Source organism: Mesoplodon densirostris, chromosome 13 (assembly GCF_025265405.1).
Source record: "Mesoplodon densirostris isolate mMesDen1 chromosome 13, mMesDen1 primary haplotype, whole genome shotgun sequence".
In the NCBI taxonomy this organism is placed as follows: Eukaryota; Metazoa; Chordata; class Mammalia; order Artiodactyla; family Ziphiidae; genus Mesoplodon; species Mesoplodon densirostris.
Window position 1 is genome coordinate 15,362,311 of NC_082673.1, and position 25,375 is coordinate 15,387,685.

Here is a 25,375-nt window from a genome sequence, read left to right on the forward strand (position 1 = left end):
TCTCACCTCTCGCCGGCGCCGCGGGCTGCAGCCTCCGCCCGCCTCGCGCTCCGGGACTCGTCTCCCGAGCTCTGGCAAAGCGCTGGAGCGCCTCCTTTCTCTCCCAGGGACTCCGCGTCTCCCTGCCGCTTCCCGCCCTCCCCACCCCCCAAGCCCCAACTCCCCAGCCTCGCGGCGCCTTCGGGATGCAACTCGCGTTTTCCGCGCACCGGGGCAGCGGTCGCCGCACACAAAACAGCCCTCTCGGCGGCGCGCGGCTCTGCCCGGCTCGGCGCAGGAAGGGCAGACGCGGCCGGGGGTGGGGACGCGGCGCCCCCCACCCGCCGCCCGCCTCCCGCCCCCCGCCCGCCCTCGCGGCCCCCAGGGAAGGCGCGGTTACCGGCTCGGGTCGGTCACGCCGTCAGGTGCCGGCTGCCGTCGGCGCTGACCTTCGCCGCCGAAGCTGTGGCTGAGGCTGCGGCCGCCATGTTCCCGTGTTAATAACTGCTGCCTGGTTGTTTATTTCAATGGAGATCCTCCCCCAACTCCCTCCTCCTCCTCCTCCTCCGCGTCTCCGCACTTGCCGAGAGACACACAGACCGCGCAGAGCTCGCGATCAGGGGAGGGGGCTCGGGAGCCAGGCAGTCCCTCCCCCCGCCTCCCTGGCCGTGGCCGCAGCCAAGTCCTGTCACTGGGAAAAGGACGGAAGGGAAACTTGCGTCCCGCGCCCCCGGGGAGGGGGCAAAGGTGGACAGAGGGTTCTCCGGGGAGCAGACCCTGGCCGCGGGGTCCGCAGCATCTCCGTCGGCGGAATCCTCTAAGAAGGCGACCTGGGGAGAGGTGAAGAGTGAGGAGAGAAAGGAGAGGGGACAAAATGGGTGACTGTGGTAGAGGGAGGGTGACCTATGGGTGACTGGAAGTGAAGGGAGAGTAAACAGATGACTCCATGGGAGGGCAAAGGGCAGTGCCAAAAAGAACGAGTGGATGGGGCAGGCCGGGGCTGCAGAGTGGAGGCAGTGGGATCTTGGGGCTGCAGACGGCGGGGCAGATGCCCCCGCACGAAGATCGGAGAGAGCCCAGTGCCAGGTTCGCCCCGGGAGGGACCTCTCGCCCGCACTCCGCCCGGGCCCCTCGACCAGCAGCCTGCACCCCTAGGGCGCACCTCGCACGCCCGCGTCTGCTGCTGCGCCCTGGAGGTGCCCGTCGTCCATCAATTCAACCTCGGCCCCTAAGACGATAGGCTTCTCCAGTTGCAGCCGCATCTGAAGAGGGGATGGAGTGGCGCGACCGTGCGAGGCGAGCTTAAAAGGGTGCCACCCAGCAATTGCATGATAAAGCAAAAGGACACACAGTGTAAAGCCTGACCTGGTTGAGCATTCTTGCCACGACATGAGTCACAGAAGTTTTTTAGTGGAAAGTCTACTTTCTAGACAGAAAGTGATGTTGGGGGGATGCAGGAGAGTTGCACTGAAAATTAGAAGAGAAGCCTCATAAAGGTTACTTGGATCAGTTTTATGCTTTGGAAAAGCAAGTTCTTCACAACCCAGATACATTTCGTCTGAAGAAATGAGCAACATTTGTTCAACAAATTTCCTTATTTTTAGTCTTAAAATGAGAAAGGTCACTTGCCATAGACAATAATAGTGTTTATTGAACACTTACTATGTGTCTGGCACTGTGCTAAGTGATTTATACATTTTGATTATCAAAGTAATTACCATTTTTAGCCTTCACAAAAAAATGAAGCTTAGGGCTTCCCTGGTGGCGCAGTGGTTGAGAGTCCGCCTGCCGATGCAGGGGACACGGGTTCGTGCCCCGGTCCGGGAAGATCCCACATGCCATGGAGCGGCTGGGCCCGTGAGCCATGGCCGCTAAGCCTGCGCGTCCGGAGCCTGTGCTCCACAATGGGAGAGGCCACAACAGTGTGAGGCCCGCGTACCGCATTAAAAAAAAAAAAAAAAAAAAAAAGAAGCTTAAAGAAGTAAAATTTGCCTAGGGTCATACAGCTGGGAAGCTGGAGAAGATTTGAGCCCAGTTCTGGCAGACTCCAGAGCCCACACTTTTAATGGTGTCTTCAACCTCAAATTTGTGGGAGTACCACCAATTTTCTTTCGGGAAAGAAAAAAACGTGTGTATGCGTGACTATGGATAGAAAATGTTTGGAAGGCTATAACATTGTTAACACTGGGGAGTATGAGTGGGTGTGTAATGGAGTAGTACTTCCACTTTTATTTTGTACACTATAGTGTTTGAAATGTTTGCATTCACCATGTATTAATTTAATAAATTTTTGTAGATCATTTTAATTACATGGCGTAAGAGAATAAGGTTTCCTGAAAACCCAAAACTCTCCAAAACACTGGGTAAGAAATGAGAAATGGAGGGTTTTTTAATGACCTGTTTTCTTCCACAAATCCTCATCCATAGTATTCCTACAATGAGGTGGTAGTCGCCTGAGGTCTGTCGCATTGCTGGACTCCAATTTCCTTTCCTGTCATCACCCCCAACTCTGAGTTGTGATAAAGAAAAGATTCTCCTTCTGGCTTTCTACTCCTCTTTTGGCAGAAGTCCAGAGTTCATCCATACTCTGCAACAGTAGATTTCACACTTTCAAAAACCACCCATGATATCTGTGCAAATTAATGACTCCCATTGCATTTCCATGTTACTCAATAAAACTTACTCAAGATACATGACTGTCTATAAAAATAAAACAAATAAAAAAATCTGACAGCTTAGCATGAGTTGCCTCCAGCTGCTAATTGGTTGCCTCAAGCCTTGAGGAATCCTATAACTTCTGCTCTCTTCTACAGCCTCTGGTCTCCCTCAACAGTTCATGCTATAGTTATAACAATATTCTGTCTTGCACTCGAGTTGTTTATATATTGTCTTTCTCTTTCACTAGATTGTAAGCTATTCAGGGCCCGGAACCATGTCTTGTTCTTGTTTTTACATGCTATAGCTCCTAACAACATCTCATATAATGTTTGCTGTTTATGTGAATCTGTAAAATGTGAACAACAGTATCCAATCGGTCTTCATGTCCGTTTCCCCAAGTCACCCTCCAATACCTTGCTCTTAAAACGTATTTATAAAAAAATGTTTTCAGTATTTTGAAAGAATTTAGATTTCTGTAAGACCTCAGAATAATTGTTTAGGAAAACCAGCCGTAAGTATTGGTGAATTATCATGTGATAATGTAACATAAAAAGGAAGAAAAGTAAATAAGTTGACTTAATTATTCAGTCAAAGAAAAAATAAATAAAAGCAAAGATATAGGAAGTGGATATATTACCAACAGAGAACAACCCAATAAGGAAAAAAATGTGGGTGCAAATTGTAAAGGGGAAGGAAATTATTGAAATTTAGTAGAAGTAGAAACGACACACCATGGATGGATGAGGCAAGTAGACAAAAACCAAAAAGAAATGTCAGCCAAATCACAAATGCAACTTAAAGTAGTAAAGAAAAATGATAATTTATATAGTTAATAACACACCTAAGAAAATCAGGACAATGTGAATACTATAGGACAAGAAATTCTATTTTGTCTGTCTTCTCTTCCTCATTCAACTTCAAGTTACTTTCTTCATACATAAACTATATAAAAATGGAAGATTCAATATGATTTTTTTATTATTACTACTAGCATGCTTCATGATATAATGAGAGGTAACACAGTATGGTAAGAAGAGCTAGAAAAGATAGGCAAACAGATGAACTGCGCTTTGCTACTTAATGTGTGACTAAATATCTCAGTTTGCTCATCTGCATAATTGTTGCAAGACTCAAACAAAATGGTATAAATAAATGTGCTTTGTTAACTCTTAAGTTCTTTATACTAATGGAATATTATTATGTTGATTAGATCCTCGCATAGCACAGTTATCTCTATTTCGGTGTTCCTTTCAAGTTATAAAAACAAAAAAATTATCGTTCATTCTATTAAAAATGTAATCACTGGATGGGGGGACCCAGTTAAGACATTTGTCTGACAATTTGATTATTGAAAAAAACAACTGTTTGACCAAATGTTTCATTCTTATCGTGTGCTCTCTCCAAATCCCTTAAATATTATAGCTACCATAAATGTGTCTGATAACAGGTCAAGCGTCCTACATATATTTTTATTTCTAATCAAAGTAGGCATTATATGTATTATTATTCTCATTTTACATACAAAAAAAATGAGGTTCAGAGAAGTTAATTTATGCAAGATCATAGAGCTGCCTTTGCAGCATGGCTAACAGATTGGCTAAAATTCTTTTCTTCATCACTGAAAATCTCTACTACTCTAAGCAACACATTGTCTTCATCTTTATTTCCTTAGTACCTATAACAACTCCTAGAACATAATGCAAGCTCAATAAATGATTGTGAAATGAATAAATCAATGAATGAGGGGTTCCATTCAAACCATACTACACACTGTCACAAGATTAATATTCCCACTTCTATTCTATTTGTTTCCCACTTGAAAACTCTTAATAATCCTTAATTGCCTACAGAATGCAATTCAAATCCTTTACCTTATATTCAAGACCATCTTCAGTAGGACCCTACCTGCTTTTTCTAGCAGTAACAGCAACAAAATACTTAATACACCCTCACTCATTCCAGGGTGTTCTGGAAACAGACTGACATGAGTTTCAATCTTGGCTCTTACTAACTGTGTGAACTTCGGCACGTTATTTAGCCTCTCTGCAAATTCTATCCTGTGCAACAAGGTAAGAAAGTGAAAAGGAAGGAAGTAAAACCATCTTTATTCATTGATGATGTGAGTGTATACATAAAAAATTCAAAAGAGCCTATAGACTATTAAAATGAATGTAAGATCACAAGATACAAGGCCAACAGTCAGAAATTATATTTCTATATACTAGGAAGAAACAACTGGAAAATGACATTTTTTTAAATGTCATTTACAAAACGTAAAAAACATCAAATACTTAGGAATATATTTAACCAAATTACTATCGGCATTTTTTTTTAATGGAATAAAAGAGAAGTTCCTGGGCTTCCCTCATGGTGCAGTGGTTAAGAATCTGCCTGCCAATGCAGGGGATACAGGTTCAAGCCCTGGTCTGGGAAGATACCACATGCCGTGGAGCAACTAAGCCCATGCACCACAAGTACTGAGCCTGCGCTCTAGAGCCCGCGAGCCACAACTACTGAGCCCATGTGCCACAACTACTGATCCTGCGCACCTAGAGCCCGTGCTCCACAACAAGAGAAGCCATGGCAATGAGAAGCCCACGCACCGCCACAAAGAGTAGCCCCCGCTCGCTGCAACTAGAGAAAGCCCGCACGCAGCAACAAAGACCCAATGCAGCCAAAAATAATAATAATAATAATAAATAAATTTTTAAAAACAAAGTTTATAAAAAAAAGAGAGAAGTTCCTCAATATAATGAACTGTATGTACAAAAAGCCTATAACAAATGTCATACTCAATGGTGAAACATTTACACCTGCTCCTAGAGATTGGGAAAGAGAATTGGAAATAGAATGTCCACTATTACCATCTGTATTCAATATTGTACAGGAGATTCTAGTCAATGCAATGAAGAAAAAAATGATATAACTACCACTAAGGAAGAAATAAAACTGTCATTATTTGCAGATGGCATGAACGTTTATGTAGAAAATCCAAAAGAAGCAACAAATGATTAGAATTAAATTTTAGAAGATCTCTGGAATGGAAGGTTAATGTACAAAATACAGTTGTATTTTTATATATTAGAAACAGAAAATGAAAACTTGAAATGTAAATTGAAAAGCTTTTTGGCAATATCCATTAAAGCTGAGCATTTCTGCTTTATGACCCAATAATTCCACTCCTAAGTATATATCCAATAGAATTCATTGACTGAAGAACGAATAAATTACAGTGTTTTTGCTCAATGGAATACTATATTGAAATTTAAATGAATACACTATAGCTCCATGCAGTAAAGTGGATAAATCATATAAAAATAATCTTGAGCAAATGGAGCTGGATATAAAAGAATACTACTGTATAATGTCATTACATAAGATGGAAGATGGATAAAACTAATCTATAGTGATAGATACCAGGACAGTCATTACCTTTTTTGGAGTAGGTGGTACCTGGGAGAGCACATGAGGGAGATTTGGAGATGATGAGAATACCCTATTCCTAATCTGAGTGGAGGTTACTTGGACGTGTTCATTTCCTGAAACATTGTGTGCACAGCTCATTCAAGGTATAAACATGACCTGTGTACCTACCTATATATATTAGACTTCAATTAAAAAGGTGTTATTGTTGTATGCACTTACTGATGTTTCCCTAACTCAACTGCTAGTGCCTTAAAGACAGGGATAATATTTTAGATTTCTTAATATCCCACACAGATTTTAGCACATCAACTTCCTAAAATGTTACTTTACTTAGCATAAGTAGGTACAGGTGCCAATAAAGTTTATTTAGTTTTAGTAAAAGTATAAATAATAGTAAAACAACATGCATATATACACATATATATACAAATATAATCAATTTAAGAAGTGTTGACAGGGGACTTGGTGGTCCAGCAGTTAAGAATCCGCCTTCCAATGCAGGGGACGCGGGTTTGATCCCTGGTCAGGGAACTAAGGTCGCATATGCTGCCGGGCAACTAAGCCCACGTGCTGCCACCACTGAGCCTGTGTGCTCTGGAGCCCAAGGGCCACAACTAGAGAGAAGCCCGCATGCCACAACAAATGGCCCGCGCACCACAACTAAAACCCAACACAGCCAAATAAATAATTTTTTTAAATAAATGTGTTTATAAAAAGAAAAGTATTGACATATTTTCTACAATTCTTTCTCTTATGTTTACCTTGACTAACTCGAAAATAAAGATGTCTATTAAAAATAGAAACTAGGGCCTCCCTGGTGGCGCAGTGGTTGAGAGTCCGCCTGCCGATGCAGGGGATACGGGTTCGTGCCCTGGTCTGGGAGGATCCCATATGCCGCGGAGCGGCTGGGCCCGTGAGCCATGGCCGCTGGGCCTGCGCGTCCGGAGCCTGTGCTCCGCAACGGGAGAGGCCACCACAGTGAGAGGCCCGCGTACCGCAAAAATAAAAAAAATAAAATAAAATAAAAAAATAGAAACTAATAAAAATTAAATGTACTCTAATAAGTTAAGAGTTGGTCAGCTGTTGATCTCATCTCACTTAACATAAAGGTTTATGCAGGTAGGCTGAGAGGAGTCTTAGAATAAGAAGTAGGTTCTACACTCTATGACATAAATCACAGCAAGATCTTTTTTGACCCACCTCCTAGAGAAATGGAAATAAAGACAAAAATAAACACATGGGACCTAATGAAACTGAAAAGCTTTTGCACAGCAAAGGAAACCATAAACAAGACGAAAAGACAACCCTCAGAATGGGAGAAAATATTTGCAAATGAAGCAACTGACAAAGGATTAATCTCCAAAATTTATAAGCAGCTCATGCAGCTCAATAGCAAAAAAACAAACAACCCAATCCAAAAATGGGCAGAAGACCTAAATAGACATTTCTCCACAGAAGATATACAGACTGCCAACAAACACATGAAAGGATGCTCAACATCTTTACTCATTAGAGAAATGCAAATCAAAACTACAATGAGATATCATCTCACACCAGTCAGAATGGCCATCATCAAAAAATCTAGAAACAATAAATGCTGGAGAGGGTGTGGAAAAAAGGGAACACTCTTGCACTGCTGGTGGGACTGTGAATTGGTACAGCCACTATGGAGAACGGTATGGAGGTTCCTTAAAAAACTACAAATAGAACTACCATATGACCCAGCAATCCCACTGCTGGGCATATACCCTGAGAAAACCATAATTCAGAGAGAGACATGTACCAAAATGTTCATAGCAGCCCTATTTACAATAGCCCGGAGATGGAAACAACCTAAGTGTCCATCATCGGATGAATGGGTAAGGAAGATGTGGCACATATATACAATGGAATATTACTCAGCCATAAAAGGAAATGAAATTGAGCTGTTTGTAATGAGGTGGATGGACCTTGAGTCTGTTATACAGAGTGAAGTAAGTCAGAAAGAGAAAGACAAATACTGTATGCTGACACATATATATGGAATTTAAGAAAAAAAATGTCATGAAGAACATAGGGGTAAGACAGGAATAAAGACACAGACCTACTAGAGAATGGACTTGAGGATATGGGGAAGGGGAAGGGTAAGCTGTGACAAAGTGAAAGAGCAGCATGGACATATATACACTACCAAACGTAAGGTAGATAGCTAGTGGGAAGCAGCCGCATAGCACAGGGAGATCAGCTCGGTTCTTTGTGACCGCCTGGAGGGGTGGGATAGGGAGGGTGGGAGGGAGACGCAAAAGGGAGGGGATATGGGAACATATGTATATGTATAACTGATTAAATCTGTAAAATAAAATTTAAAAATAAAAAAAATAAAAAAATAAAAAAAAAAAAAAAAAAAAAAAAGAAGTAGGTTCTAGATCAGAATCTAAGCCCATAAACAGGATGACTTAAACACTTGGTTAGTTGGTTGTTTGGTTGGTTGGTGGTACCTTTGTATTGTGGTGAAATATATATAACCTAAAAATTAACCTTTTTTTTTTTTTTTTTTTTTTTTTTTTGCGGTACGCGGGCCTCTCACTGTGTGGCCTCTCCCGTTGCGGAGCACAGGCTCCGGACGCGCAGGCTCAGCGGCCATGGCTCACGGGCCCAGCCGCTCCGCGGCATGTGGGATCTTCCCGGACCGGGGCACGAACCCGTGTCCCCTGCATCGGCAGGCGGACTCTCAACCACTGCGCCACCAGGGAAGCCCATGTGAACCATTTTTAAGTGTACAATTCGGTGGCATTAAGTACATGCATACTGCTGTGCAACCACTATCCATCTCCAGAATGTTCTCATGAAAATGTTCTGGACGTGTTATCAAGGACTCAAGTTTCCTACTTGAGGACTTTTTAAGATTCCATGCAGTTTGGAAATACTGTATCAGGGAGCTAAAGCTCACTCAGAGGAAAAAAGATGCCTTTGGTGAAACTGCAAGATTGTTATAAAATCCTGGGTGTGAAGGGGAATGACTGTTCAATTTTAGCTAGGACAGAAAAAATATCTTCGTGAAAAAGAGTGCATCTGAATAACAGCTCTTCTTCCTTAGGAGAACCATCTTCTTGCTTCTTTTGAAATAGGCTTCTATAAATGTGGACCACTTGACAAATAGTCCTACTCACCACAGAGCCCTCATTCTAGCAATATTTCTTGGGCTTTAAAATATAAAACTCTGTTTTTATTCAAAACATTTACAGGGTCAATCAATGTTATATTTTAATTAGTCTATTATTTATGGATGTCAGTTTTTGACATCCTTGATGAAATGCCTAGGCTCCTGGCTTGTTTTGTTTTTAGGTCTTCCCCAAGATGATTATGAAGTTTCAGACACACAACTACCTGAAAGATTGCAGTTGTTCTCTTGCCCCATCCTCTAACCCTTTTAGATGATTAATGTCCTAGTTCTCACACTGAGTGGCAGGCATGTGGATATTTATTGTTCTTTATATCTGTTATACATGTTAGAAATATTATTTTGTGTATATTCAGTATTTAATAAAAACAACTTAAAAAATTCCTTCTATGGTATAAATTTTACTTAAGCACATTCCTTTGTTACAAAATAAGAAAAGCTAGTACTTAGATCCTGTATTTCTTTTAGACTAAGTTTTAAAATAAACTACTAATACTGGATACTTTCTAATACACTCAATCCCTGATTTATACATGGCCAACGAACCACCTAAGACTGGCAAGGTTTTTACTTGACTGGAACTCTCTTCTCTTTTTGCCTCTGCCTAGAGGTTTTCCAACTCATGTTTCCTCCTCCCTCTCTCTACTATGAGCTGCACAGACAGCTTTTCCTTTCCCCTGAGTACTAGTGGTTTCAGTTACGTCACCATTTCCTCGTATCTGAACCCTCTGCCTCTCAAGAGTTTTGCTGTTTGTTTGAACCCCTGCTGCCATCCCTAAGATGAAACACCAAACACAGTTGAGTTTGAAGACTCTTCTGCACTGTAACCACATAACTCCAAGGCTCACCATTTGAATCTAGACACGCTTAACAGAGTCCCTTTCCAAAAGCAGCTTATTAAGTTCTAGTTTTCCACAGAAACACACACATGATGGTTATGTTGTTACTACTATGGTGCTATTTTGGATTTCACAGGTTTTAGCAGGGCAGCTCTGAGAATCTAAACCCCTTGCAAAACCTTGTTTCCATAGAAAAATATGTTCTGCCTCACAACCAATCAGTGAACAACTAAACTTCTGAAATAAATCCATGAGGACTGCCTGTACTTTTCATCTGAGACTTCAAAGCCTTTCACAAAAACATTTTAAAAAAAAAAGCCATTTTGCCATAGCTAATAGTTATTAAAGGACTTATGTTCACAACTAAGAAGCGTGTGTTAACAACCCTTGGACACGAAATGCTGGAGATAATGTACAAATTATTACCAGGGGTACTGGACATGCTTCTTTCCATTTATTAATTCAACACAAAGTTATTGAGTTCCTATTCTGTGCGAAGCATTATTCTCAGTACTGGAGACCAAGTAATGAACAAGACAGGAAACAGCCTTATCTTAATGGAATTTACGAGTGATGTGCCTCATACTGGCACTTAATAAATACCTGTTGAATGAATGATTGAATGTGGCTAAGAAAACCATTCGAATATGATAAATATTTGTTTTATAAAAATTAAGTGAGGGCTTCCCTGGTGGTGCTGTGGTTGAGAGTCCACCTGCCGATTCAGGGGACACGGGTTCGTGCCCCGGTCCGGGAAGATCCCACATGCCGCGGAGCGGCTGGGCCCGTGAGCCGTGGCCGCTGAGCCTGCGCGTCCAGAGCCTGTGCTCCGCAACGGGAGAGGCCACAACAGTGAGAGGCCCGCGTACCGCAAAAAAAAAAAAAAAAAAAAAAATTAAGTGAAATCAGTGAACGGAGGGGTTGCAGAATGCAGAACATAAATTAGACAGGAATTTGTTCCAGCAGCCAAGGTTAAAATATTTCCTTATTATAACAAAGCAATACCGGGTAGGAGTGTTGGGTGATCACAACCAGAAGGCTAGTACCTCTACCATCCACATGGCCTCGACTTTGCAGAACACTGGTTAGAAGACAAGCGCCACCCCACCACCACCTCTATATCTTTCTGCAAAGTATAACTCTGAGACCAGAGTATATTTTATCTACAAGTAATTTTGACGTATCATCTTAACCGCAAGGACTCAGTCTCAGTGTATGGTGGCATTGTAACAATGAACCCAATGTTACTAAATGGAACAGAGGCTTTAGTCTAGAACAATGCGGTTGCATTTTAAATCCCATCTTCATAGATATTTGTAATATACTTCTTCTTTATGATATCACATATGATTGCAATCCCCCAACAGGAAATACTGAGAGAGAGAGAGAGAGATTTCAAGGAATTGGCTCATGCAATTATGGGTGCTGGCAAATCCAAAACTTGCAGGGCAGGCCAGAAGGCTGGAAACTCCAGCAGGAGTTGACGTCTCAGATTTGGGTCTGAAGGCAGCCTGGAGACAGCTCCTTCCTTCGTGGGAAGCTCAGTCTTTTCTCTTAATGCCTTCAACTGATTAGATGTGGACCACCTACATTATGGATAGTAATCTGCTTTACTCAAAGTCTACTGACTTAAATGTTAATCACATCTAAAAAAATACTTTCACAGCAACATCTAGACTGGTGTTTGGCCAGACAGTTGGGCATAATAGCCTAGACTACTTGACACATAAAATTAAGCATCATAGTCCCCTGTTTATCAACTTGATATTCATATACATCTCCTTAAACCATACTTAATTTCCAAATAAAGACTATAACAAAGTCATACTTCTGTGTAAGATGATACAACTATCGTGTGTACAGCTGAAAGCACGCTAACCCTTTCCCTAAGAAGAAGATCCAAAATCCTCAGGTGATATTCACTCTTCTTCTTGATATCCTGTAACTTTATGATGTAAAGTTAACAATACTTAAATACTATGATATACAGTTAATATATTTATGTTATATGATAAGGGGATAAAGGAGGGAAGAAAACAAAGGTAGACAGATAGACAGATACACACATACAGACAGACACACATACATACTTATATACATATACACACAAGCATCTTCATAATAAAAAAAAGAAGAAACACATAACAATTACAGTCCTCATTTCTGTAACTGGTCATATGGTCATAGCTGGTATTGATATCTACATCCGCCAAGCAACTTGGCTGGTTGTGGTTCTTTTTTCTTTCTTTCTTTCCTTTTAATTGAGGTACAGTCGATATACAATATTATATGTTTCAGGTATACAACATAGTGATACACAATTTTCAAAGGTTATACTCCATCTCTAGTTATCATAAAATATTGGCTATATTCCCTGTGCTGTACAATATATCCTTGTAGCTTACTTATTTTATACATAGTAGTCTGTATGTCTTCATCCCCTTCCCCCATCTTGCCTCTCCCCACTGGTAACCACTAGTTTGTTCTAAAAATAGGGGATGCTTCAAGAATTTGAGCGCCATCCTTGTGCAGGGGTCATGCTAATCTTCTCTGTATTATTCCAATAAATAAATATTTGTTTTATAAAAATTAAGTGAGGGCTTCCCTGGTGGCGCAGTGGTTGAGAGTCCGCCTGCCAATGCAGGGGACACGGGTTCGTGCCCCGGTCCGGGAAGATCCCACATGCCGTGGAGCGGCTGGGCCCGTGAGCCGTGGCCGCTGAGCCTGCGCGTCCGGAGCCTGTGCTCCGCAATGGGAGAGGCCACAACAGTGAGAGGCCCGCGTACCGCAAAAAAAAAAATTCACCAAAACAAAACAATCATCATGGACTACTTTGCTAAGGAACACTATCTCTTTGCAATATTTTGTAAAAGAATATGCATAGCACTGAAACAGCAGTTACGACAGTCTCACTCAACTTTCTTTTGTGACCAAAAATCTATGACCCTATTAACAATGTAGTAGTTTTAATAACCTAAAATGAAAAAAAAGTCTTACTCATAAATTACTATTGGCTATAAACATACTATCAGCAATGAGGTACATCTGTAGTACTAAATTGAGTGCTATATGCAGTATGCTTTCCATCAGTGTATATAATGGGTTGTCAGTGCCAAGCTGAGAAGTTTTGGTTCCCCACAGGAATAATTTCAAGATTTCTTTATAGTATGGTGGAATTTTGTAGGATTTTATAAAGAACAAGATACCCAGATTTTTTTACTGAGCAAATTCTCCCAGTGCATTTGGCTTGATTTCACTGTTGGCTTTCCCTTGATTTTTACTAGGTTATTCATATGCTAAATTTTAAGTAGGGACATTTTTGCAATTCTTTAAGAAGTTTTATTCTCAGTCTGCTCCCTCCTAAAATAATGTTTTTTAAATGAACCAAAATGATATATTTTATATAGCATATTTTAAATAAATAGTAAGCAAATTTTTTGTAATAGCATGTATTTTCCAGTACTGTGCTATTATAGATACTACTCTGTTTTCTTTAAATTTGTTGGGTTTTTTTTTTTCTTCCTTTTAATATACCATTAACTTGTGATATTCTTAAATACACTTGAACTCTATTTTGAAATGCTTATGCTGTCTTCATGAGACATTCTTTTGCTTTCTTTTTTCCTGCTCTTTTCCCTTCCCTACAAATTGTTTCTATTCTACTCTTTGTCCCATTGGTCCTTTCTCGCATATTTTTATTGCTTATTTACTTTTCATCTAACTCTGTAACTATCTTTTCCTCCAATTCTGAATGATTTAAGCAAAATCTATCAAAATGAGTTTTCCTCTTTTACACCAATGTTTAACCAGTCTTTGTCATTTCAAGGTGCCCTCAAATTTGACCTCAATTTCAAACAACTTTCCACTTGCTATTGATACAACTGTGGTGTTCATCTACATTTCACTTATAACTTCTAATTAAACAAGAATTATTATATTTTTTATCTTGGTTTAGATATAATGCAATAAAATACATTCTATTAATATGCTTGAAATTCGATTTCAACATATTCCTTATTCAGAGGAAGCCTGTACATGTCTCTATCCCAGCACAGATGGCACTTCATATTTACTGGAGTACTTTTTTTCCTACTACTAGATTGTAAGCCCCTTGAAAACAAGGAGTATATGTAAATCTCTAGTGTCTGGCACAGTGTAGGTTTTGAATGAATGAAGAACAAATGGATAAACAAATGAATGAGAACCGTTAGCTGTTTAATTTCAGTGGTCTCTTCCAAAAAAATACTTCCCCTGCCAGCACCAAATGACACCAAATAAAATTTTTTTCGCGAAGGTCAGATCTTTTCATTTCCCAACTGGACTTATTTTACAACAAAAATATCCTTAGAAAAACACACTCGTTTTAACCTATTCATCCAAGGCAGAAGTTGTCAACCCTGGTTGAAGAAGAAAATCACATACCCATCCCAGTAAAAATAAATTAGGAGCCCCCAGGTGATTCTCAAGTGCAGGCAAGGTTGAGAACGGCTAGGCTGAGATAGAAGTAACTGGTGGCAGGTTCTAAGGTGCAAGGAAAGCAGAAAAATAAGATCCTAATGACTTGTGGCAGAGAAGTTCTTTGTTGGAGGCGGGGTTTGGGGGGCAGGGAGTTTGAGATGAGCCCGGCTCTTCCTTCAAGAGGCTGGGGGTGGCTGGAGAGAGAAGTATTTTTAAAACTATCTATTGTTTTGAAAAATTAAGAGGAAAGTTTATACGTCGTTTCGAAAGAGGCAAACTTTGAAGAGGAAAGAATTTAAAATTTAAATTTAAAAATGAGGTCAGAGATTCCAACAATTGCTAATAAAAGGGCCCTTTGAGTTTCTTGGGCTTTTTACAAAAATACTCCCCAGGCTCGCAAGCAGATTGGGTATACAGACGAAGAGAAAAGCATAAAGAAGAATAAATGTTGACATAGCAGAACTTGAGAGAAGAAAAACTGTTTTAAAGAATTAGTCATCCCCCAACTTGTGTCTATACTATAATTGCAACAACATATAAACTATATGTGAATATGTTTTATTTTATTTTATTAATCTATTTATTTATTTTGGCCGCAGCAGCTTGCAGGATCTTAGCTCCCTGACCAGGGATTGAACCTGGGCCCACAGCAGTGAAAGCACCGAGTCCTAAGCACTGGACTGCTAGGGAACTCCCAACTATATGTGAATATGGATTGAACAAGAAGAGTGAAGATGTTAGACAACTGGCATGTTTAGGTGTATTGAACTTGAAGCCTGAGGTTCTAGTTCCTACGTTGCTGCTAATATGCTGTGTTTCCTTAGGCAGGTATGCTCACTTCTCTGGGGCTCCATTTCCTTACCTGCAAAATGAGGGAGTTGAAAGCTTGAACTAAATCAGTGCTTCTTGCAAGGTTTCTCTAAAAGAGTAGCCTAAAGCCCCCAGTGTAAGTCCAAATCTTTTCGAAGTCTCCTGTTTTGCCTTAAAAGTTCATATCCTGGAATGTGAATTATATCTCAGTAAAACAGTTTTTTTCAAAAAGTTCACGTACTTTTTACTCCTTACTCTTGTGTTTTTTTTTCCTTTTAAATACAGTTTAGCTTAAATTGCATATAAAATTTTATATTGTTTTTTTCACTAAGTATTATATGGTTCACATTTTTTATATGTCATTTAAAATGTTGTTACTTTCCTTCTTATAGCTTTCCAATATTCCATCCTATGGCCGTACTATAATGTATTAGCCATCTCCTAATTTGGGATGTTCATATTACAGCACAGTGTGTTTTTGCCAACACACTGCCTTAATCCCGTCTGCTTGGATCCGTGCAAAGGCTGAGATTTCTTCATAGTTTCTAATTGAATCCTCTGAAGTGCAGAGATTGTAAAATGAAAAAAATTTTTTCTCGTATTGCTGCCATGTGTTAAGTGGTCTCTTGGTGACGTAAGTTGTAATTCATTCTTTCTTGAGACCTCACTGCCAAGCGTGGGGGAAGAAACTAACATTTACTGAATTCGGAGTCTTTTATAAAGGTTATTACAGGTCATCCACCCAGTGAGGTAATGACTATCCCACTTCATGTAATAATAAGCTGAGGGGCTTCCCTGGTGGCGCAGTGGTTGAGAGTCCGCCTGCCGATGCAGGGGACATGGGTTCGTGCCCCAGTCCGGGAGGATCCCACGTGCCGCGGAGCGGCTGGGCCCGTGAGCCATGGCCGCTGAGCCTGCGCGTCCGGAGCCTGTGCTCCGCAACGGGAGAGGCTGCAACAGTGAGAGGCCCGCATACCGCAAAATAAATAAATAAATAATAATAATAATAATAATAATAATAATAATAATAATAAGCTGAGACTCGGAGGAACTGGGTGGCTGACTAATGACGTGCAGTACCTGGGTTTCAATGGCATCTGATCTCCCCCAGATCTGTCCCAGGCCATCCTGTTCAGCGTACTCTGACCCCACTGCAGCAAGAGAGGGAGCGCACGGCCACCCCTGCCCCTCCCTCAGCTTGCTTTTTATTTTTTTAAATTGAAGTATAGTTGATGTTCAATGTTATATTTGTTTCAGGTGTACAACATAGTGATTGAATATTTTCATAGGTTATATTCCATTTAAAGTTATTACAAAATAACGGCTATATTCCTTGTGTTGCACAATATGTCCTTATTGCTTAATTATTTTATACATAGGAGTTTGTACCTCTTAATCCCCTCCCCCATCCAGCCCCTCCCCCCTTCCCTCTCCCCACCTTGTAACCACTAGTTTGTTCTCTGCATCTGTGAGTCTGTTTCTGTTTTGTCATATACATTCGTTTCTTTTATTTTTTAGATTCCACGTATAAGTGATAGCATAGAGCATTTGTCATTCTCCGTCTGACTTATTTCACTGAGCACAGTACCCTTCAGGTCCATCTGCCTTGTCACATCCTTCAGTTTGCCCATTTGCCAATCTCTTTCCTTGGCAGTGCCATGGTTTCTCCTGCAACTAACATTTCATTGTTTGATGAGAGTTCTCTGACACACAGCAGATAGTTCCTTTTCCAAAGGATAAATAAATGAAGGATTATTTTAATGCTTAGAGCAAGGGTCAGTAAACTTTTTCTGTAAAAGGCCAGATAGTGACTATTCTAGACTTTCTGGAACACACGGTCCCATACATATGAGATCATATATGGCAGTCCCAACTACTCAACCCTGCCTTTGTAGTGGAAGAGTAGTCACCCACCTTGCACAACAATGGATGTGGCTGTGTTCCAATGAAACGCTATTTAGGGGACTTCCCTGGTGGCGCGGTGGTTATGAATCCGCCTGCCAATGCAGGGGACACGGGTTCAAGCCCTGGTCCGGGAAGATCCCACATGCCGCGGAGCAACTAAGCCTGTGCACCACAACTACTGAGCCTGCGCTCTAGAGCCCATGAGCCACAGCTACTGAGCCCGTGTGTCACAACTACTGAAGCCCACGCACCTAGAGCCCGTGCTCCGCAACAAGAGAAGCCACCGCAATGAGAAGCCCGCGCACCGCAGCAAAGAGTAGCCCCTGCTCGCCCCAACTACAGAAAGCCCACACACAGTAACGAAGACCCAACACAGACAAAAATAAATAAATAAATTTATTTTTAAAAAAACACGTTATTTAGGGACACTGAAATTTGAATTTCACATAATGTTCGTTTCTCTCAAAATTATTCTTTTTGGTTTTTTTTTCATCCATTTAAAAATGTACAAATCATTCCTAGCTCATGGGCAATTAAAAAAAAACAAAACGCCTTGTGGGCCGGTTTGCCAACCTCCCTCTCCCAATATGGGCCTGTTATTCATACATAAGGCTTGCTGTGGTCGCAGCGCTAGCAGGGAGAGTGATGGGTAGATCTGGGTCACGTCCACTTGATCCATTAAGGCAATTCTTTTTTTAGCCGCTCACGCAGCATGCGGGATCTTAGTTCCCAGACCAGGGATCAAACCTGGGCCCCCCGAGGTGAAAGCACCAAATTCTAACGACTGGACTGCCAGGAATTCCTAACTGGGTGGTGTCTTTTTTGGTTTGTTTGTTTTATAATAAACAATGGTTGGTAAGTGGTTTACATGCTAATTTTATTTGTTATTTGATCGACTGTAAATATCTGGTAGAATTAGAATCAGGCCATATATATTTTTTTTTAATTAATTTATTTATTTATTTTTGGCTGGGTTGGGTCTTCATTGCTGCCTGTGGGCTTTCTCTAGTTGTGGCGAGCGGGGGCTACTCTTCGTTGCAGTGCACGGGCTTCTCATTGCGGTGGCTTCTCCTGTGTGGAGTGTGGGCTCTAGGCACGTGGGCTCAGTAGTTGTGGCTTGTAGGCTCTAGAGCACAAGCTCGGTAGTTGTGGCACACGGGCTTAGTTGCTCTGCAGCATGTGGGATCCTCCCGGACCAGGGCTTGAACCCGTGTCCCCTGCACTGACAGGTGGATTCTTAACCACTGAGCCACCAGGGAAGTCCCGGGTGATATCTTTAACTCAGGAAACAATGGTGAGGTTGCCTGGGGAGAGGTGGGGGAAAGGTGGGAAAACATGAGGAGTTAAACCCAATACCCTCCCCCAGGGTTGTGCTGGCCCTGAGGGCAGTCCCTCCACCATAGCCAAGCTCTGGCCTGGTGATGCCTTCAGTCTAGGGGATTTGTGTGTCAGTCCGACCTAGAGCATTTCTCCAAGGACTGCCTGCTCCCTGGCCTAAATCTGGGTCCACAACTCACCTGCTCTTCCAAGCATCGGGCCCAAGGCACAGTCAGAGGAAGGAATGAGAATGGAGCTGAATTTTCCAGAATTATCTGGGCCACGGTCTCCATTTCCCTCAGCGCTTCAGGTACATTTTTCATGGAATAAATCCAGGCAGAGAAAAAAATTAGATACCAAGTACACAGCAAAACCTCTTCTCTGTCTGTAATTGGATAATTTGGGCTTTCTGAGCTGAGAAAAGAGATGACCTAATACTTCCTACTGGGAAATAACAGGTTTGGGAAATAGACAGGTAATTCTCATCTTATTGCAACTGATAAGCTGAGCTAAGATGCTCTTAAAAATACCCAACATATGTCAGAGCAAGCCCAAGGTATAAATCATATAACACAATTTTGATGATCAATAAAAGCATTCATACTAAAAGAAAACTAATCTCAGAAAAAAATTAATGGCTTTTAAACAGAACTGTAAGATTAATAGAGAAAGAGAAGATATTATGTTTTATTATGTTTGATTTTTATAAGGTATTCATATAGTTACATGAAATCATACTTGATAAACCAATTCAAATTGACTTAGTTATGGGCACTAGTAAATAAACTAAGAACTGGCTAATGTAAAGCTACAATACTCTGGGACTTCCCTGAGGGTCCAGTGGTTAAAACTCCGAGCTTCCACTGCAGGGGATCCCTGGTTGGGGAACTACGATCCTGCATGCTGTGTGGCAAAAAATATATATATATATATATAAAATAAAAACAATTAAAAAAAATTTTTAAAAGCAACTATACTCCAATAAAAATAATTAAAAAATAAATAACTGGCTAAAAGGTCAGCAGATAATATGGTCTTGCTTCAAGTTGATGATATGTAGTGTGAACTCTCCAAAACTCAGCGTGCTGGAAACTGGAAAGCTTCAGTGTACAGCTCTTTTATCTACCCAGTTATTATTATTTGATACAAATTCCTGGAGGGCAGGTCCATGACTGTGCATGTGTTAGTCTTTTCATTCCTTGTGCCGAGTCAGGTGCCTGGCATGTCATGAGCTCCCTAAATACAACTGGAATGAACGATGAATGAACATGGTCATGAGGATGAGACACTGCAAGATTCTCAATTGGTTCCTAAACCATTAAAGAAAGCCTAAATTACTTTCATTGTGTCTTGTATTCTAATTATTTGACTATTGCTAATCTGATATCATGTCAAATGGAAAATTCTCAGTTAAATGTGATACTCTTATTTTCCCACCAAACTGAAAATAGAGTTTATTGACATGTTATTAGATAGCAGATCCAGTGTTAATATTTTTATAGGTGGCCTTGAGAGTAATAAATACATTCAGTTTTCAGAGTTTAAGGCTCTAGACCGCAGGCTCAGTAGTTGTGGCTCACAGGCTCAGTAGTTGTGGCTCACGGGCTCTAGCGCAGAGGATCGGTAGCTGTGGCGCAGGGGCTTAGTTGCTCCGCGGCATGTGGCATCTTCCCGGACCAGGGCTCAAACCCGTGTCCCCTGCATTGGCAGGTGGATTCTTAACCACTGCACCACCAGGGAAGTCTCTTTTTATAGCTTCATTAGCGATACTGACATACAAGAAAACACATGTGATTAAAGTGTACAATTCAATAAGCTGTGACATGTGTATAACCTTGAAACCACCTCCTCGATGAAGACTGAACAGATCTTTCACCTCCAAAAGTTTCCTTGTGCCCCTTGGTAATTCCTCCCTCAGCTTCCTCCCCAGCCACCGTCTTTCCTCCAGACAACCATTGATGTGCTTGTTGTCACGGTTGCACGGTAGGCTAGTCCGTTTCCACCAGCAATTTTTCCCAGGACCCCAGTGGATTTTCCCTCGTGTAAAATGGTATAGCCGCCCTTGTCCGCAGGTCCTGCATCCATGCATACCTAGGGCTGACTGTACTTTTAATAATGTATAACTGAACTAAAATCCTTTTCACTCAATTTAAAAAAAAGATTTGTTTCCCAACTGGAAGAAACAAGTAATAATGCCAGAGTGAGGTGGATGATACACAGGTCATTAGAAAGCACTCTTAACTGAGTAATGATTTTGCAAATTATTTTTCATATTCCAGAGCCTAATGCTAATTGGATTAAAGAGTCAAGAATCCAGGAAATGAAGTAAAGAAGGAGGTATGTTGATTTTAATAAATAGGGTTTTTTTTCCTGTCTCATCTGTCTGCTTATTTCTAATTAATAAATGGATTTTCAAAACCTGGCCAAAAATGGAGATCTCCAATGACAAATGTTCAAATAAACTGTATGTTTCTTTAAAAAAAAACAAAAAAACAGCTATATATTGGAGTTCTGTGTCAATAATAAAAACAAAGTGAATTGTGGAAATGACATTAAAACACCACCTAAACTCTCTCTTATTAAAATACAAGTTTATTCTAACCTATTATGACCACATGTCAAAATTATGTTTGCATACAAGTAAAGACTGGGTGAGGATGCTAAAAACGATAGCAGTTCAATTTTGGTGGTTTGTAGACTTTCGTGTATATTTTGCATTTTGTTTTTAATTAAATAAATATTTTTGTAATGAATGTGTAATAAATAATTTATTTCTATTCCTTTCCAATTTACATTATTCAGTTGAACTTGAAGCTATGATATCTCAAATAAACTCAACACTTAATTTTATAAACAACACATTTTTCATTCTCTTGACATCACCAAATGAAAATGCTGTACATTGGAACATAAAACAAAAAGAGACCCAACTTAGTTGGAATTATAATACATGTAAGCACTAATGCTACTTATTGATTACCACAATAAGTGCTGCTTTTTGCTTACTGCAGCTCTTCCAGCTCTTTCTGCAAGAAGCAAAATACAGTATTTGTGAAAAGTGGTTGGGCTAAAATGTTTTCATGTGGTGAATGCCTGTTCCACATTCTCATAAAGCAAATTAATTCTTTTTCATCCAAATGAAGTATTAGTTATTTTGGCTATGTGTATTTCCATTCTTGAAAATGTTTAGATAATTTTAATACCCATAAATCTATGTAGACTACATGGCCTAATGTACATTTTATTCATTGACTTGTATGTGAATTTTAATTAAAATATGTTCCAAGTAGACTATTAGTTCCAACCACTGTTTTCGTAGGTTTGAGAGATACAGTGGTGACCAACCTGATTTACTAAAATATTTTTATTCATATATTTCTGATTTAAAAGATATAGATGTCTTCCCAAATTTATTCACATATTTCAGCACATTTTTGAGCACTCTGGACATAGCACCAGACTAGAAATGAAGGTGTATTCAAAGGAAGCAGTAAATGGCCAATGGGAGTGTGCCCTGAAGGTGAACACACACAGTTAGGGAGGAAGTAAACAGCAACCAGGGGTTGATAAACATGAGTGTAGATGGGTAGATGGATAAGACCTGTATCAGTACTGCATTTACACCACTTGCTAATACTGATAATTGAAAGAATGCAGCAAGTCCAATTTTATCACTAGTTTCAAATTTGCTAACAATCTTCCTGACAGATGAGACCAAGGTAGATAGTTTTGATTTACAAATGAAATATTTCTGTGGATCTGGTACAATGGGAAGTACAGGATTTTGATTAAAGAAAAAAAAGAAGAGCAAATATAATGTATTTCTCTACAGGATTTTAGAAGACAGGGCCTTCATTCCAGACTGGCCACCAGGCCAGGCAAAGGTCACACCTCTGAACTCAGAAAATTCTGGGACTCACTCATAAAAACAAAAGAAATGCTGGACTCTCAAGAGTTACAATTATAATGGAAATTCTTTTAAACAATAATTTCAGATTTATATGTATTTGTATCTCCTGTAATGAGTTTAGATTTGGCAAATGTGCTTCAGACTAATAGGTACCTACCTACAATTCAGTGTACTTTTTTTCCTTCTGAAATTAAATCCTGTGTTTTAGGTAAAGCCCCAAATTTTTAACAAAAACAGTTTCTTTGCAACAATTTCTTTGAGAGATTTATGTGTTGCTTGGGAATTCTGCTGTTTATCTATTGATTACAAGCTATAATTCCATTAAGTAAACTGAGAAAGCATGTCACAAACTGATTTTAGCAATAGCTATATTTTTACATATCTGTCTTTTGAAAAAGCTGGACTGGGTATCTATATTTTACTTAGTAATATCTCAATTTCCTCAATAAGTAAGTCAGTAAATTGAATTTATAGTTTATTTTGTCTTTCCTCCCATCAAATTATATGAATAAGAAATACTGTGGTCTCATAACATAATTCTATTTCCAAGAGAAAGAACATACAAGTCTGTAAAATAATAGTCAATAGTATTTTGTCAAAATATATTTTTTGAGCACTTACAGTATGCTGGACACTGTGGAGGCGACAGAAACATATCTTGTCTCATGTCCTTGCTTCAAGAAGAGCATACTTTATTTTTATTTTTTTTAACATCTTTATTGGAGTATAATTGCTTTACAATGGTGTGTTAGTTTCTGCTTTATAACAAAGTGAATCAGTTATACATATACATATGTCCCCATATCTCTTCCCTCAGAGCATATTTTAAAGAGAAAGAGACAAGTAGACTTTAGGTACGGGTGCATGTTTCGTTAAAACAAATAAAGACTGTGTTTTCTGATCTATATATCAAAAGTAGCTTTGGGGCTTCCCTGGTGGCACAGTGGTTGGGAGTCCGCCTGCCGATGCAGGGGACACGGGTTCGTGCCCCGGTTTGGGAGGATCTCACATGCTGCGGAGTGGCTGGGCCCGTGAGCCATGGCCGCTGACCCTGTGCGTCCGGAGCCTGTGCTCCGCAGAGGGAGAGGCCACAATGGTGAGAGGCCCGCGTACCGCAAAAAAAAAAAAAAAAAAAAGTAGCTTTGGTGGATCCATATATGTCAACAGAGGGCCTCTGGATTTAGACATTTTCAAAATCACAATGTTAAAAATGTTATGAGCCTCAAAAGCTTAGGATGTGAGCTGTGATGGGATGGCGTGTCCAATGTGGACAGGTAGGTGGAGGCCAGATCACAGAGGGTCTACATTCTTTAAGCAATGGACAGCTATTTCAGGATTTCAAAGCAGGGAGCAATTTTCCAGGCACACTGATAAGAATCTGAACTTAGGGACAGTAATTTGACTAGAGAGAGAGAGTCTGAGATGGGAAGGGAGCATAATTGTCAAAAGTCTGGATCAGTGACTGAATGTGACTGGTGATAAAAGGTTTCCAGGTTTCTGGCTTGGGTGATGAGATGGATGGAGCTTCCGGCCCCTAAAGAAAGAGGCTAGGAGGCTAGGAAGAGAAGCACATACCCAAGAGAAGATTATTCCCTTTTGGCTTTTTCTGTTTTTTTGTTTTTTTTTTTTTGCCACAAGGCTTATGGGATCTTAGTTCCCTGACCCAGGCTCTCAGCAGTGAAAGTGCAGAGTCCTAACCACTGGATGGCCAGGAAATTCATGGATATGTTGAATCCATATATGGATATGTTGAGTTTGAAGCAATTTGGGGGACTTTTAAGACAAAAGGTCCGTTAGGCAGTCTCGTCCTTTGGAACTTCAAGGGAGAAATCTTTGCCAGGATTAAAGATTTCAGATTCATTAAATAAATGAGACTCATTAGCATATATGTTGTCATTAAAATCATAGGAGTGGATGAAATGGCACAGGGTATACTCAGTAAATGTTTATGGGCCTAATGAATAAATGAATAAGAGGGGGGAGATGGAAAGAGAGAACTAAGAGGGAGAGTGAGGAGTTCCAAGATAACAGGGGGAGTGCCAGGATCAACTGTACCTACTCCACAAGCTTCCCTAGAATTATCTTTGGCCATAGAAACACATAGCTATGTAGCTAAAAGAAGAATACCAAGAGAAGTAAAATGTGTATACAGAACATTAAGTTTTATTTGATAAGTGCATAATTGATTAATTGGGGATACCTAAACTAGCTGTTTCAGAACTGGTACATTTTAGCAGATTATGAATCTACATTGTTGTGCAGCTCATGAATCCACATTACTGATGACATGTGTTACCCCTTCAATTTGTTCTCAGAGGAAAAAAACATAACATGGGAATTGAGAGTCATCATTAACTGGTGGTTAAGAGCACAAGCTCTTGAGTAGCATCCTTTTTTTCATCGTTGGCCCTACTAAGGACTTTTAAAACATATTTTTTGGAGTTTCCTGGCAGTCCAGTGGTTAGGACTCGTCGATCTCACTCCCCTGGCTGGGGTTCAATCCCTCGTCAGGGAACTAAGATCCACTAAGTGGCGTGGCCAAAAAGACATATTTTTCCTAACCGATCCCCTTCCTCTGTGAAATTTTAATACTATTGATTTACTATATGTCTCTGTGTTGTGGCCCTTTGGAGGGCCACATACTATGGTGAGGTCTATTTTTTCACCCCGTGGGAACCCATTTTCACCCCCTTGAGAAGGCAGGCTATGGAGAGCCATACTGCCTGGCTTCAAATCCTAGCCATACTGCTCATTAGCTGTGTGATCTTGTGCAAACCATTTAACCTCTGTGCCTCAGTTTTCTCTCTGTAAGATGGAAATAACAATAGTACTGTCCTCATAGAAATGCTGTGAAGATTCAACAAATTTATACATATAAAGTACACAGCAAGCCTAGCATAGAAATACAAGTCC

At 40.3% G+C, this 25,375-nt stretch overlaps 1 protein-coding gene and 1 non-coding gene across 8 annotated transcripts in view; both read right to left on the reverse strand.

The window, feature by feature from the left end:
• Positions 1-1,164, reverse strand: part of NCOA2 (nuclear receptor coactivator 2) — a 283,479-nt gene extending 282,315 nt beyond the window's left edge. For 4 of the 7 annotated variants that reach the window (XM_060115462.1, XM_060115466.1, XM_060115465.1 and 1 more), the window contains exon 1: positions 7-102. The gene's annotated coding sequence lies outside the window, so the exon portion shown is untranslated. Of the gene's footprint in view, positions 1-6; positions 103-379; positions 568-1,141 lie in introns of those variants that run through there. The other 3 variants (XM_060115473.1, XM_060115461.1, XM_060115470.1) reach the window with 2 other exon arrangements.
• Positions 1,165-12,549: 11,385 nt separating this feature from the next.
• On the reverse strand, positions 12,550-12,651 carry LOC132501116 (U6 spliceosomal RNA). The gene has a single exon (XR_009534155.1). It is a non-coding gene; the product is annotated as a U6 spliceosomal RNA (small nuclear RNA).
• Between the last annotated feature and the right edge of the window lie 12,724 nt (positions 12,652-25,375).